The following is a 14,338-nucleotide window of genomic DNA, read 5'->3' as shown; positions in this document are numbered from 1 at the left end:
GTAGGGAGATCTTATTTTATACACAGAATATATCTTACATTATCTTGTGTAAGTTGACCTTGCATAATTCAAGAATGATTATTACCTCGAGGGAATAAATATAAAATAAGACATGTATTCTCAGAGCACATTTACAAGTTGTACTATAGTTTTGCTTTAAAGCCACTTTTCCTGTTTCCAGCGTTATACCTAATATTTCACGTATTAACTATTCTGTGTTTCATCACGGCTATTCGCCCTTCTTCTTGGTATCTTATCACATATAACTTCTTTTCAAAAGCTATTGATTTGGGAATGCATTTTCAAGCATGAGCACGTGCACTGCTATTTAATGAAAACGGTAGTTCCCCTTATCTGCAGAGGGTTACATTCTAAGACCCCCAGTGGATGCCTGAAACTGAAGGTAGTACCAAACCCTACATATACTGTGTTTTTTCCTGTACATACATACGTACCTTTTCACTTAAAGGAAATATTTTATGGATTCTCTTTGGCATATCCAAATTGCCAGCATCACTATTCTTGTGCTTTGGGGCCTTTATTAAGTAAAATAAGGGTGACTTGAACACAAGCATTGTGGTCCCCCATAGTCAATCTGATAACCCAGATGGCTACTAAGTGACTAACAGACAGGGGGAAGTGTCTACAGCATGAAGAGGCTGGTCAAAGGGATGGTTCACGTACTGGGCAGGACAGAGCAGGACAGCGAGAGATTTCACCACATTACTCAGAATGACACACCATTTAAAACACATGAGTTGTTTTTTTCTGGAATTTTCCATGTCATATTTTCAGACCATGGTTAACCATGAGTCACTGAAACTTCGGAAAAGCAAAACCACTGATAAGGGAGAACTACTGTACTTGAATGACACTGTTATTGGGTTGTAAAAATATTTTACATAATAATAACAGTGAATGTTGAAATAATGGTGTAATAGTAAAAAAAAAATTTACTTGCAGCAGTTCCATGCATATAAACAACAATATGGTTTAGAGGATTGCACAAAGCTAGGTTGGTATTTCTGTTTACTAAGTTTAAGTGGCAAGTCATATTATAAAAGGATAAACAAGGTTTGCAACATTCATTCTGCCTATCATTTTGAAATTGCACGAATCTTGACAATTGTTTTTTTGTGTGCCAGGATTGAAATTTTAATCTTTGAATTAAGATGTTATTGGAATTTTTACATTGATATTTTCACATTTACATGCTCCATAGGGCTTCCCCAGGAGGTAGTGGAGGAAACTGGGAATGGAGTGTTTCATTAAAGCCCATGGTGGTCAATGGACAGACAGGTACAGAAGATGGAAGAGACCCACCATCAGCTAGGAAAGAGGATTTCAGCTCACATCATGTCTACAAGGCAGGAATTACAGGGTTCAACTTCTCCAGAAGATAAAGATTACTCAAAATCCATATTTACCCTCAGCACCTTCCTCCTCCCACACTCTGAGAAGGGGTATGTATTTTAGGTGGAGAAATTGGTCAGTGCATTAGTCCTGGCTCGGTCACTGCTGCCCAATCGAGGGGGATTAAGCCTCCCTCTGAGCCCAAGCTTTGTGAGAGATGCTGCTAATGTCCACCATGCTCCTCCCTGTGAGTGGTTGTAAGTAGCAAATGAACTCATTGCAGCCATTCTCAACAGAGGGAAGCAGGCCAATCTAGGTCCAAGGGGACTTGTGTGGTTTGATAAAACATTCTTTCTTAAATGGAAGAGCAAAAATGGAGGTACCACTAGAACTGAAAATGTACTATATTATTTTAAAATAAACTTATAGAAAATGTAAAAAAATTCCAAAGAACACTGAGAAAAAGGCAAAGAATTCATTATTCTATTACTAAGAAATAAGCTTTCTAAAATTGTAACGTACTTTTTTCCTTCTTTTTGTTTGTGCCTTTATTTTTTATATTCACAAAACATATATCTAATAAAGAGCTTGTATCTAAAATATATAAGGAACTCTTATAACTCAAAGATGTGAAGACATATCACACAATTTTGAAAAGGGCAAACAATTTGAATTGACATTCACAAAAGAAAATAAATGGCTACTAAGCACATGAAAAGATTTTCAACATTATTAGTCATAAGGAAAATGAAATTAAAACTATGAGATACCCATATCTACCTATTAGAATGGCTAAAATTAAAAAGATTGACAATGCCTAGTGTTTTAGATCACCAGCATATACACAATCAAATCTCACTGAAGCATACCCTTTAATGTATGAAATGTATACTCATATTGAATCTAAATTAATGTTTTTAAAAGAACCTCAATGGCTTAAAGCCATAAATATGTATTAGGGTGCTGGGGGCTAATGAGAGTCCACTGCTTTAGGCTGCACTCAACTAAGCTCAGCTGGGTACACTCATTACCTGTCTGCAAGTTACCTGTTTACAGGCAAACAGTTCTAGTTTACAGGTAATCTGTTCTAGTCTGGCTTTCCTGAGACCCCTTAGCAGGAAGTTCTGGTCTAAGTTTCTTGTCTTCTTCTTGAGACCAGAGGGCTAGCCTGGCCTTGCACTTCTCATGGCAGTGGCAGAAGCACAAGAGGCAGTAAATGGTCATGCACACACACACTCTTGAGGAATAGGCTAGGAACTTGCACACCATGAATTCTGCCCCATCCTATTGATAAAGCAGGTGACACAGCTAAGCCCAGATTCAGCAGGGTAGGAGGAAGAGTAGACCTTGCCTCCTCAGTGAGAGAAAATGTAAAGTCACGTGACCTAGGGTGTGGCTATTAATCAGTCAACCTCAATGTCCAAATGGAGATATCACATGGGCCACTGGAAATGCATGTATGGAATTCAAAGATCTGGGCTGAAGATGTAAATTTAAGGGTTATCAACATAGAAAGGTAACTGAGGCCATGTATTAAATGAATCATTTAGAAAATAAATGTTGATAGAGACTGGAAGAGATTCAGGGTTGGGGAAATAAAGAACCAACAGTAGGTACTGAAATGGAGTGCTGGTGAAGTTGGTTTAGGGTCAAGAGAGAATAGTATTCTAGAAGACAAGCTAAAGACGTGTTTTAAAAGGGAGAAATGATCATTTGTGTCAATTACTGCTCCATGAACTCAATAAAACCATTTTTAACTGCTGCCCGGTTCTTCCTAAGGAGTCATGTCACTGTTGGGTATATTACTGTGCTAAACTAGGATGAGTTTACTATTCTAAACTAAGTTAGAATCTAATAAAACAACCTGTCCTGCCATACACACTTTACCTGCAGACACACAAATGAGCCAGTTACGATTAGTTGAACCCAACCTAAACCAGATCTTTTGCTACATTCATTCATTGATAGATGCCAGGGTAATTTCCAACATTAACAAGATCTGTAGCTTAATTATTTATGTAACAAGCACTAATTGAGGACCGAGTTTTGTCATACACTGCTCTAAGCATTGAGGCTATAACAGAAAATAAGTTTCTAGCTGTCACAGAGTTTATATTTCAGTGGTAGAAACAAATAAAAAACATAAACAATTGATCATATAAATTAGCAAGTAATTTCAGATAGTGTTGTGATGCTCTAGCAGAATAATGATGCTGGGGAGGAAAAAATTTTCCTCTGCTCTTCTAGGTTCTAGCTGATCTAATAATTATATTAACATGAAACAGATTAACAGGAGAAAACAAATTTAAATATGTATGTACGGGGAGGGGGGGGTTCCATAAAGACACTGCGACCCAAGGGTAAGTTGAGGCTTATAGGTTATTCTGAGCTAAAGAGTAGGATAGGGACCTGGGGCTTCAAAGAGGAGATGGGTAATTCACAGGACAATAGGAAGAGCAAATGTTTAGTAGTTAAATGTTTGTCCTGCCATACAGATAGGTCATTCAGATAAAAAATTATCTCTTTTCCTGGGCCAGGCCCCCTATCTAACTTCTTTATATAATTAAGGGAAGGGTAAAAGTTTTTTTGAGTTTGCTGTTGGCCTTAACGCTGAAATAGTCTGCATACCAAAGCGGCACATATTGGGATGCTTGTTCTGAACCTTTTCAATGATTAGAGAGTGACTGGGGGGATTACTTTTGATCCTGGGGTCAGGGAACTCTTCTCCAAGAAGACGATAAATAGCTGAGCTATGAATTATTCAAATTAGACAAATCCTCAGTGAGTTTCATTATAGCTCTTTCACCTTCCACCACTCCTGGGCTGCTGCATAGAAAGGGGAATCCCAGCATCATCTCCTTTTCCCTCTAGCCTTCCCCACAGTCCCCTGAGAGCTGTAAATAAAAGAGGAGAGAAAGAATACCAGGGGAGGTACACCAGGCCTGTTGTACAGTGTGACGGCACACCCAGTCTCTTCTGGCCAGACAAGAGCCCTTTTGGAGAATCGGGTTCAATTAAAGCTTGTTGAAAGACAGAAAACTTTCATTTGATTCCGCAACTGTGCTTTCTCGGTGGCAGAAAAAGAAGGCATTAAATTCTGCCGAAGGTAAAGTCATGACTGGCCCAAAACTGCTTTGACTGGCCATCTCCATCTGGCATTCTGCTATCAGAGAAGGAAAGGAGGTGCTGGGTGATATAGAGACCACATTTCTCTGAGACTCATCAACACACTAGGGTGGGAGGACTCATTCTTGGAATGAAGGCACTGGCTCAGAGGGATTCGAAAATTTACTCAAGGTCATCTAGTTTATAAAAGACAAAAACAGAATATGAACCAAGAACAGTTTGTTTCCAAAGCCCATGTTCTTTCAACTAAATGACACTGCCAGGCTGCCAAACTGGACATCAGAAAATATAACCCATTACAAGACACAGGGCAGAACCAATTCATTTGTAAAATTTTTCTAAGGGGCAAAAACAGAGAGGGAGAGAGAGATCAATAATGCCGTGTTGTATTTTTAGTGATGGGCAGCGAGAACAGACACAACAATTTATAGAAAAGGAAGGGAATTTGTATTCCCTGGGGCTGGAAAGTTGTTAGACATTAATAGCAAGAAAATTGTTAGGAAGCTGACAAGAGGTAAAAGGAAATGTCCTTGCTTTCTCCCCTGCAAAAAGCTCACTGTAGGAAAAGTGGAAGAGAACACAGAATTGAAAATTGAAGCCAATTTAGGAAAGAAAGAAAAAAAAACCCAGAAGAATATATAAGAAAGTTTGGAAGGAAACATGACATGCAAGAATTTCAGAGTAAAAAGAAAAATAAGCTTAGCTGTCGTATGAAGAGCAAAGTGGTTAATTAACAAGGGAGATAAAAACGGCCTGCAGATAATAGTTATCATCCTTCCCACTTTTCCTGTGGCTTTATTTGTGCCCATCTGTCAGCTCGGTCTTTTCCAAGTGTCTGCTGCCACAAACACAGCCCATCAATTTATTGCAAATATTACTGAAATTAGATTGCTTCTGGCCTTCCTATTGTTTTTAACTTTCAAAACAAAAAGGGTTTATTTATTTGCCTGTTCGTATTTTCATTTGGCAAGTAGGGGTTATGCCCAGGCTTGAAAACAGTCCTCCCAATCCATAACAGAAAGAAAACATAGAAAACTTTGCCATGTTCAGAAGTGCTCCATCTAAATTTGCAAAACAGTTTTGCCAAATGTACCTGCACACACGTTTCTCTTCCTCTGGGGTGAGAAATCTAAATCTAAAACATTCTGACAAAAACAAAAGCAATGGCAACATGCATTTGTTTGCCTTAGCAAAGAACATAGTTGAATGGTTCTTAATACCAACACCTCCAGTTTCCATTAAAAAAACAAAATAAAAAAATCCATTACACTCCTTGAAGGCATAAATAGGTGGTGCGTTTAGATTTATCCATTTTTATCTCAAAGGCAATGACAAAGAGCCTTCCTGTCAACTCTGTCACAGGCTGACATGAGTCACCCCACATAAAGCCACTATCAAAGGAAGATAATTGTGACATTTTTAGTGTCACATAATCAGAGTTTTAAATCAGCAGCTGAATGTGTATTATCAGAGTCATGAAGAAGCAACTCTGCAAAGGTCCTCAGGCCTTGATTTGATTTCTTTAGCTTCCCAAGGTTGCCCTCAAAGAGCAGACAGGCCACCCAAATCCTCCAGCCTCTGGCCCCAGCACGGGTACTACCCAGGCTGCTTGGCTGCAAATGTGAGCTGCCTGTTATCTCTCCTTCATTTCCCAGGAAGTCTGAGGGAGAGAGCTCCTGTCTCCTGATGGGCGTGATTCCCTGCCTCTTCATATCCCCTTCTCACGCTGAGCAACGTTTTAACTAGAGAATCCCAGCTGCTCTTCAGCTCCCGGTTCACTGGCGGGCAGTCTGGTGTGCAAGACAGAACGGGGAGAGATGAAGAGATGAAAGAACCAAGTGGCTTTGGAGGCTTTGCAGGGGAGAAAAAAAATTCTTTTTCTCTCTATCCATCTTCAGTTCTTTGGCTGAGGCCTTCTAATCAAATGATAAAAGACAGATTAACAAGAGAAAAAAAAGGACAGATTTAATTAAGAGTGTATGCATGGGATTTTCACAAAGAAATAAGACTCAAGGAAGTGGCCAGATAATTGCAGTTTATATACCCTCATAGGCTAAACAAAGGAGAGGGGCTTTGCAGCTTCTGGAAGCGGGTGGGCGGGGCAAGCTATGGGAGGGTGACAAGTAAAAGCATGGGAAAGGAGGATTGTTCACTAAAGTTTGTTATGCTGATTTAAGTAGTTGCCTTCTCCATTGATGAGTTACAATTCTCCTTGTATGGGGGGCAGGAAAACTTTACAAATGAAAAATTGTTTATAAATGTAAATTTCATTTATAAAGGACAACTTGTGCTTTGTTTTTAGAACTTTCCCTGCAACTACTGATTCTTAATGGCCTCTAACGCAACATAGTGTATACGCCAAAAGAGGTATTTTGAGGTGTCATGTTCTGGTATCCTTCAACTTACTTTTGCCTGAAAACAAATATTTGAAGGATAAAAAAAAAATGTTTTAAAGCCTGAATGACTGAAGATTAAGCAACTAGTTTTCACAAAATAAAACAGTATGTATCTGTAAGGATTCAGAATGAGTTACCCCAAGATGTACCTCAGTGGAATGCGGATTGTTTTGAGCTAAGGCAACGCAAAGATGGCTCTGCAGGCTCAAGAGAAACACCTGCACTCCCCACTCCCCCACCCCTCACACACAATTACACTACTACCTAAAAGAACTTGAATTAGGGGCTTTGCCCATAGTAAGAGATTATCACAGATAATCTTTTTTGACCTATATGTAGGGCAAACTTCTAAGTATTAAACATCTGCTTTTCTCATCATTCTGCAATGACACTTTGAAGCCCCCAAGGCATTTTACCTCATCCCTGGCTCAGAATGTCTTATATACCCACGTTCCCTTTCTATCTTTGAACCTCTCCTGCATGTGGGGGTCTCTGACTCTGTCATATATGTGGAGTTCCCATATGTATGTATGCAGTTAAATTGAATTATTTATTCTTGTTAATCTGTCTCATGTCTATTTGATTATTAGACCACCCGAGAGAATCTTGAGAGTACAGGAAAGTTTCTAACTTCCCCACATATATCGATTATAAAAGTACAAAAAAATTTTGAAGTGGCAGAAGATACCAGTTCAAAAACTAAAAGTGATTCTGGTGGAAGCAGTCAATATGTGCAGATACAAAAAGAGTACCAACTATAGGATATGTCACTGCAAAATGTGCGTCTTTGGCACCAGGATTATTATTTGTTTTTGTTAAGGAGGGCACAGCTCACAGTGGCCCATGTGGGGATCGAAATGGCAACACTGGTGCTACTAGTACCACACTCTAACCAACTGAGCTAACCAGCCACCCCTGGCACAAGGATTATTTTGAGTTGATTATTTAAGACTCGGTAGATACAAGAGAATCCCTGAAGATGTAATTCCCTTTTGGAAGGAAAATTTACATATATATATATATGATCTCCATTTATAAGAGTGTCTCCCCCTTTATATCAGGAAAAGAAGGATGACTCGTAATCACAAAGACTCATCAATGGAGAAGGAACTCCATTTAAGTCATGTTATACATGACTTAAACATGTATAACAACACTGATCTTTTCATCATTCTTTCCTGGCCATTTTCCATAATTTGCCTCCCAACCCAGAAGCCCCCAAACCCCTTTTCCTTTGTTAGTACTTTAACTTGTGAATGAAAAGAGGGTTCTGTAATAAAACTGACAAGTCCAGTGAGGGAAATTAACCTCTGAGGGTGATCTGATCATATATTCCTAACTGGGCAGGTCATGGTGGGTAGTCACATCCAGGCATGTAACCTTTTAGTACAAGGTTTATCTTTGCCTTAAGCCAGCCTTGTCCATTGTTTCTGTGCATCTAGGCTAATACAGCTTTGAAATGCCAGAGTAATCCTCTTTTTTCAGACCCCTCACAGGCGTAACCATCCTCAAAGGAGCACATAATCTTATTAACTATCCTGTAATCTAATCTCCACCTTTCTCCTACTTGCATAATACCTTATGTTCCCTGCTTAATTCCAAATGCATGAAAGAAACTGTAAACTGTCATTCTGGGAGGCAATTTTGTTTTTAGGTGTGTCCTCTATTTGGTTCAAATAAACTCATAAAATTTCTCTACAAGTTTGGACATTCTTCCACTGACAAACCCAAGTTCTAACCACCCCTTTGAGTTACTCATATCTGGTACTCCCATGTGTTACTTGCATAAAGCACATGTTAATAAACTTCTACTTGTGTTAATTTGCCTTTTGTTATAAAGCCCCAATTGAGAACCTAGAAGGGTATGTCAAAAACTGAACCCTGCACACTGAGTAAGTCAAAGAAGAAAGATGAATTTATTGCAAAGATTTCAACCTGCCAGCCGGGAACCTCAAGATTACAGGAGCAATGATTTCCAAGTTGCTAGCAGACTGAAAGGTTGTTATGGAGTAAGTGCGAGAGTCATTTAGCCTTTTTTCAGCTGATTGGTTGCCTAGTGGTCTTCTTATTTGTATCGGGGTAGCTGAGTCAGGCGAACAGTAGTCCAGAAATGGCATGAACAGACTTGGCATTTGGGGATTGGCTGACTGAATATACTGCTTTTTCTGGTCCAGAAGAACATTTAGGCACACGAAGGTTATCTAAGTCTTGGTTTGCTGACGTGGCATTCCTGGCAGGAGTGGCTCCATCATGGGCCTATTTCAATTGGTAGAAGGAAAAAAAAATCCCTCCCATATGGAACCAAAGGAAACAAAATGAATTTCTGAGCTGTGGTGGTTCTGCAACCCCAGACTTATTATTGTCTTTAAGGAAGAAATTCCCCCAGAATGCATTCAGGGCATCAAAACTCTAAATTCATCATAGTAATTGCCTGTTAACAGTCCTGAAGAGGCTTTAGGAATTGACCAAAGTCTGACAACCAGCTTAGAGTCCACAGGGTGACACTCCAATCAGCCAAAGTTCTGAACATTAACAGACGCTTCTGATGGACTTTCCTAGAGGAAGAATTTTGATTTGAGCCAAGGAAAGAATTTATTCAACAGGGAGACCAGGAAGCACTTCTCAGATTCTCGCACTCATCCTTTTCGATAGAGCCCAGGTCTCAACCTGGCTGTGCATTAGGACCCTCTGGGGAGCTTTTTAAAAATGACCTCAACCCACCCAGGATGAACCTATCTGAATACCTGGGAGAGGGGCCCAGGCATTCCAATTTTAAAACTCCCCAGGTGATTCTAATATACAGCCAGTTCTAGGACAATTCTATGGCGTCTAGGTTACCCATAGGACAAGGGTGGGTGCCCTCACTGAGCCTGAAGCACTCTCTCTCACGTGGGCTGATTCAGGCTGCAGGTGTGCTGTTAGAAGATGATGCCATTCTGTTGAATAGAATGTACCGAATAGGCAAGAATTCATTGCTGCAAGGGTAAATGGTGAAATTGTCTTTGTTTAATAAAATGGAGGTAGGTGTCTGCCTCCCCAGCCCTCTCCTTGAGGTGTCTCCTTGAAAACACAATAGCTCCAATAATAGGTTTGATCTTTTGATTTTACAGTGTAAGGTTACAAACCTGCTAACCCTTGGAATTGCAAACACATTCTTCTGAAATTAACTCTCCAGAGGAGTAGAAGAGACTAACACAAAATCCCTTCTTTTGTCTCTGGAGGAGATAAGAGACGTTTTAGTTGTTCTTTCTTCTACTTTACTACATAAATTTGCATGAAATTCTGTGCAGGTAGTCATGTCTCAGATTGCCGGTATGCATATAATCTGATATGCATACTCAAAAATAAATCTTGTTCTCTCTGCAGCTCCTATACCCGTATAAAGGAGTCTTTTTGCTGGCAGGATTCCCCACCCCAACCCCAGTGCTCAGGATGGGAAGTGAAGGTCAAGACAGGGGTAGTAGGGATACCAGGGAAACAAAGGATGAAATAAGGGTCAGAGTCACTGATTAGACCAAATCCAAGGACACAGACCTGTTGGAAATGGTCAGTGACCAGAACCAGCTGTGCTCTCCCATCTTTTGCTTTCATTTTCTCCCCTTGTGCCCTCATATTCTTTGATACTTGGCAGGCTGCAGGCTCTCTCTTGCCCCTGGTCTCTGGAAACAAGTAGCTCCCTGACCAAGAAGCTGGGAATTCCCCTGCCCTCTTGGTGCTATTAAGACAAGGTTACGGTGCTTGCTGAAGCCCAGTTCAAGAGGTGTACAAAGAAGGGTAGTGAGTGATAAGACAGGGCAGAAAATATGGGCTGTGGTCCAGATGTGTGGTCAGACTGGTGACAGAAATTAGAAGGGATGTGAGACAGAAAGTAGACTCAGTAGGACCTGGCCACCAGTTAAAGATGAGGAGAAAAAAGACTCAAAACAAGACTATACAAGATTTCAGATGTGGATGACTAGACCAACAGGGTCACTGAGCTCTGGGCAGATGAGGAAGTCAGATGAATGAGAAGGGGGCTGGGAGTGGGGTGTAGGTCATCAGAAATTAGTTTAGTTTTAGACATGGTTAATTCAAGATGGTGGTAGGACATCCGGACTGAACAGATTCTATAGAAAATAAAGCTGTTAGACATGCTCAGGAGAAGTTCAATTTTGAAATTCATTCCATTTGTGTTGAAGTAAAGGCTGAAGTTTAGAAATGAATGAGAGGACCCAATGGGTAAATAAAGAACCGCAAGTAAAGTACAAAATCCTGCTCAACGCTTAGCATTAGGGACTATGGGGAGGAAGAGGAGCCCGAAAAAGAATTAGAAATTGTCAGAGAGGGGGATAGAGAACCAGGGCCCTGCGGAATTATAATACATTTAACATGCGTGTATTAATTTCCTAGGGCTGCCCTAACAAAATGCCATAAATTGGATGACTTGAAACAAGAAATTTATTGTTTCACAGTTCTTGGGCTAGAAGTCCAACATCACGGTGTCAGCAAGGCCATGCTCCTTCTAAAACCTATAGGAGAATCCTTCCTTATCTGGTGCTTACCAGCAATCCTTGACTTGCAGTGACATCACTCCAATCTCTGTCTCCACTGTCACACGGCCTTCTTCTCCTTGTGTGTCTCTGTCTCTTTGTTGTATAAGGACACTAGTCATATTGGATTAGGACCCAACCTAATGATCTCATCTTAATTGGATTACATGACCCTATGTCTAAATACGGTCACATTCACAAGTAATGAGGGTTAGGACTTCACATATCTTTTTGGGGGACACAATTCAACCCATAGGAATTAGCAATCTCAAAGAAGGAAAAAGTGGTATTAGATGCTTTTAAGGAGGCAGGGACTGAGAAGATGGTGCTTTTTAAGAGCTGATGAGTGGATACGTCTCAATAAACATTGGTGGTGATGAAAGCTATCTGTCAAGAGCTGAACAGTAAAGTAAAAGAGGCAGCAAGCATAGCCTGCCATTTAGAATGTGGCTGGTGAAAGTCCTGGGCTAGGACTGACGGCATGAAGAAATTAGTCTTCACTTCCGGTGCCACTACGGTCCTGACCCCAGAAGCGCCCCTAGCTAGATTCCTCCTACATTGCTCTGTCACTTTCCTGCTTCAAAATCTGTGCCCTCTTGGGGGCCACCCACCGACATCCTATTTCCTGTCTGAAGGACAGCCTGGCTCATTGGCAGGGGAGAGAGAAAGGATGTGTTAGTGAATGATGAGCCGGGGACCCAGCCAACTCCCTTCTCCTGGAAGGCTCTCTGGGGACTCCCTGCTCACTTCCCAAACAAGGGGGCAAGATTTTCCTAAGATGACTAAATTACATTATGAAAGTTTACACGTGAGAACTATGTAACTAAGTTATACACTTTTAAACAGTAGAGCAATTTAGCCCAAAATTCTGATAGTGCATACAAGGGGAGCTGATCAGACATACAAGCCCAAGTAAGGACATTTAGGAGGTGACCCAGGACACAGAGCAGGGAGAATAAAGTAGGACACACTGGCGAGCTCACTAGTGCCTGAGGACTTAAAGACAGCAACGGAATCCAGGAGAGGAAGACAGAGTCAGGGCCCACAGGCTCGGGACACGCTTTCCTCCACAGAGGGCCTTCCTCTACCATTAGAGGGTGGATTACAGTACAGAGTCAGTTCCAGGACAGTCTGACCTCTGCCCTGGTTTTCCTCCTCTGTGACCTGATTTGCTATACATCTTTCTCATTCTAAAAGAACAGTCCTACTGATACGCTGTCCCAAAAATATGTGCTTATTCTGTCCACATAACATAAATATATGCTAATAAGGAACGCATATATGGTATACGCGAAGACTCAAAAGGGAAGAGCTTTAAGCTGGATCAAATCCTGCAGACCTCTAGGTAGTAAAGGGGTCAGGAAGGAGCCACTGGGGCATAAAAATTATTTTGAGCTGAAGGCATTTGAATTCCTGAAATCCTTTATCTGCCTAAAAGCAGAGCCTTTCAAAAGAAGTCAATTGTCATAAATCCTCTCCCCAGAGTATTTCTAATCTCCTCTTCTTGGAGAGAAGTTGGCACCATACCCAAAAAGACATTGCCACAAAAGTATCCTATCTTCCATATAGTCTCCTAAGGACTCATTTATCGTTCCAAAAAGTCATTTATTTTTCTATAAGTTCCCTTCATCCCAGCCAACCCCCAAGAAGTCATTTGTTCTCCCAAATGTGCCCCTCTGCCTTTCCCCATCCCCTGTTAAGATGGCATATAAGCCCCAAATTCTAACCACCTCCTTCAGTCACATTTCTCTGGAAATTCCCATGCACATATATGTAATTAAATCTATTTTTTCCTCCTGCTAATTTCTTTTGTCAGATTAATTTGCAGGCCCTCAAGCACTAAACCTAAGAGGGTAGAGGAAAAGTCTTTCCTCCCCAACAGTACTTTGGAAATATATTCGCACCTCAGACCATAATGAAAGAGGGCTACTCTTGGCTCAGGTAACTCCAGAGGCAGAATTAAATCAATTTAGTGAAAAGCTCAGGAGCTGATCCTCAGAGTTGATCAGTTTACCCCTAGGAAAAAAGGGCATATTACTACCACTCTTCTCCAAGAGGAACCTCTAGACCCTCCGCTCTTAAAGCAACTGTACATGATGGTTCATCAGCTATCTTGGTTAATGAAACAATGCTAGGCTGAATCAAGACCCCCAAAGATATCTAGATCCCAAGCCCTGGAACCTGTAACTGTTACCTTTTATGGCAAAAGATTAAGGAAAGGATCTTGAGATGGGGACATTATTTGGATTACCCATATGAGCACTGAATGCAATGTATCCTTACAAAAGGGAAGGCAGAGGATAATTTCACCACAGAAGAAGAAGAAAGTAATGAGGATGGCAGCAGATTTGGAGTGATTGTAGCATCTAGAAGAAAGGGGCAAGGAATAAATTCTGTCCTGGAGCCGCTAGAAGTAACCAGCCAACGTCTTGATTTTAGTTCTATAAGATTTGTTGCACACCTCTGACCTCAAGAACTGTAATGCAATAAATTTGTGTTGTTTTAAGCCTCTAAGGTTGTGGTGGCTTTTTACAGTAGCAATAAGAAACTGATACACAAATCAACCTCACATTGGAGGCCCCCAAAGTCATCCTGCATGCAGCTCAGGCTCTCCTTAGAGGTGATCACTTGACTATGCAGATTTCTGTGAAATGCCAAAAAACGTCTGGTGTTCTCACTTTTGTCCTGATGGAGTCTTCTCTTTCTTCTTCCTGTCTCTTTCTGGTCCCACCCCATTTGCCCTTCATCTCTTTGTATGCAAGAGGTGAAAAAATCGATAGAGAATAAAGATAGCAGGTAAGGACAAGAAAGAGGCAGAGTAAGTTGCCTTCAGGATGATATGAACCCAGAGGGGCTGTGATGAGTGATTAAGGGCTTATGGGTAAGTGTTCTGGCACATTAGTAAAACTTCGGCAGGTTCATTACATCAGTTAA

This window comes from Rhinolophus hipposideros (assembly GCF_964194185.1).
Source record: "Rhinolophus hipposideros genome assembly, chromosome: 17".
Classification (NCBI taxonomy): Eukaryota; Metazoa; Chordata; class Mammalia; order Chiroptera; family Rhinolophidae; genus Rhinolophus; species Rhinolophus hipposideros.
Note: the sequence above shows the minus strand (reverse complement) of the source record.